This window comes from Sminthopsis crassicaudata, chromosome 6, assembly GCF_048593235.1.
Source record: "Sminthopsis crassicaudata isolate SCR6 chromosome 6, ASM4859323v1, whole genome shotgun sequence".
NCBI lineage: Eukaryota > Metazoa > Chordata > Mammalia > Dasyuromorphia > Dasyuridae > Sminthopsis > Sminthopsis crassicaudata.
Genome location: NC_133622.1, coordinates 190,409,902 through 190,412,303, shown reverse-complemented (window position 1 = coordinate 190,412,303; position 2,402 = coordinate 190,409,902). Strand labels below are relative to the sequence as shown.

The window sequence follows — 2,402 nt, the reverse complement described above, 5'->3', positions numbered from 1 at the left end:
TGCGCAGGTCGGTCAGCGAAAGCCCGGGAGAGACCGGCGGCCTGGGGTCAGTAAGAGAGGGGAAACAGGGCGCTGAGGTGGAGCAGGCGGCTTTTCCGGGGTTTGTGCTGTGAAAGAGGGAAGGCGCAGGAAATGATAGCTTGGTGAAATGACCAGAGGAAGGATGGAGAAACCTCGCAGTCTGTATTAGTGTTAAAGGAGCCAGGAAAGCAAATAGGAGAGAATTCTCCCTGTGCCACCAGAAATTCGGTTCTGCGCACATGTATTGTATGTAGGACATACTATAACACATCTAACATGTATGGGAGTGCCTGCCATCTAGGGGAGGGGGTGGAGGGAAGGAGGGGAAATTCGGAACAGAAGGGAGGGCAAGGGATAATGTTGTAAAAAATTACCCATGCATGTGTTCTGTCAAAAATGTTATAATTATAAGATTAATTTTTTTTTTAAAAAGAGAGAAGAAAACAGAAAAGAAAATATGAGAGAGGGAAGAAATGGTCTAAGAAGCCAACTCCCAATGGAGACTGAAGTCATGTGTCCTGCTCAGAAAATGGACCAAAGGAAGAAAGGTTGGTTCGCAACAAAAGAGGTACAGTGTATTCGGCCAAGGAGAAAGATGGTAGCCTGATTTTCTCAATAAAAAGAGAAGGTAAAATCTTCTGCTAAGAGGGAGAGTGAGCTGGCTTCTGTCTGGGCTGCCTTTGCACTCAGCTCTCGAGACTTCAGCCCCAGGGCTCCGTCCCCCCGGGCAGTGATGGGGGAGGAGGGAGGCCTCAGGAAGAGAACGCTCAGGGCCGGAGACGGCGGGTCAGCGTGCCCCACGGGGATCCCGGTTTCCATGCGCACCGCGAGGCGGAGGATGAGGTAAGGGCTCCGGAGGAAGGAGAGCCTGGCCGCAGCGGGCCGGGGCTCCTGAGGACACGGCGGCCGGGAGCGGGGCGGGGGGAGGGCCGGAGCCCGGAGCCCGGGGCCCGGGGGGCCACGGCCTGGGCTCCACGCTAACAGGATCGGGGGGCAGTTTGTCTGCTAGCCGGGGGAGGAGTCGGCCCGCCTGCCCCGCGGGGGTCCCGATCCCAGCCTCAGGGGAGGGGCGGGATTGCCAGCCCCGCTTCGGGAAGGGAGGCTTGGGCCGGGGGCGGGGCGGGGCTCGGGCCCAGGCCGCAGGTGGGAACGGGATTCTGCCTGAATGTGTCCAGGAAGAGCTGCCTCTGCGTCCCTGCCGCGGAATGACCTCCCCCTCGGAGGCACGTCGTACTTCCGGAACATGGGACTGAGACTCATCCAAAAAGTCCCCAGCGCCTGGGACAAGCGCCCAGCACCTGTGAGCGTGTACGGCAGGTGACCCCCGCGGGGAGACTGGGAGGCGGAGACTACAGAAAGGGAAACTGAGGCAGTCAGCGCTAATGACGTGTTCCAGACCGGAACCCAGAAGGGGAACCCAGCGCCCCGCTGCCGGCCTGCACACCTGCCTGTGGGACTCCGACATCCATGTCTGGATACATGTGCACATGCCGCACACATGCATGACCACACATCCTTATCCACATATACATGCTTGTGATACGCATACAAATACACACGTGTAGACGGATGTTCTCAGTGGATAACAAATGCATCTCAACTTTGCCATGTCAGATCTTTCAATATCAGAAATCTAACAAGCCATGGACATGTTCCTTTGACCAAAATACATACATAAGCTTAAGAAATAAACAAATTGTTAATTAACCGACAGAAGTAGGCTATCAAGGATCCGATCTCCTTATTAAGTTGCCATGTATACACCTCTATATGCACACATGTATGCGCACTTACACATATGTACATACATACATGTAGAAATACACATTATGTTGTGTCTCAATTTTCTGGTCACTAATAAATGCATCTGGAACTTGGAGATGTCAAATCTTTCAGTATCAGAAATCTAAGCAGCCATGGACAGATGTTTTACTTTGACTAAATATATATATGTATGTATGCATGTATGTATAAGCTTAAGAAATAAAATAAAATCTGGTCTCAGACACTTAACATAATCTTAACACTTTCTAGCTGCGTGACCCTGGACAAGTTACTTAACTCCAATTGCCTCAGCAAAAAAATAAAATAAAATGAATTGTTAATGAATTAACGAACAGAAATAGGCTATCAAGGCTCCATTCCCCTTATAAGAGTTGTCTCGTCCACTAGAGCGAGCCAAGAATCCCATCTGTCTTCACCACCAAATATGGTTGCCAGTGAAGGTTCTAAATGACCTAGTGATATTAACTGATATTAACAGAAAGGCCGGCTGAATTCTATGGCCACGTAGCTGGGGTATGGCGGAGGACCTTTTCAAATCTGTCCAACCTGATGACAATTACCCACTTCTGGTGATTTCTATATGGACAAATGATTTT

At 50.9% G+C, this 2,402-nt stretch overlaps 1 long non-coding RNA gene across 1 annotated transcript; it reads left to right on the top strand.

The window, feature by feature from the left end:
• The first annotated feature begins 746 nt into the window (after positions 1-746).
• LOC141547670 (uncharacterized) lies at positions 747-2,031 on the top strand. Its single transcript, XR_012483586.1, has 2 exons — positions 747-864; positions 1,197-2,031. It is a non-coding gene; the product is annotated as an uncharacterized LOC141547670 (long non-coding RNA).
• The last annotated feature ends 371 nt before the right edge of the window (positions 2,032-2,402 follow it).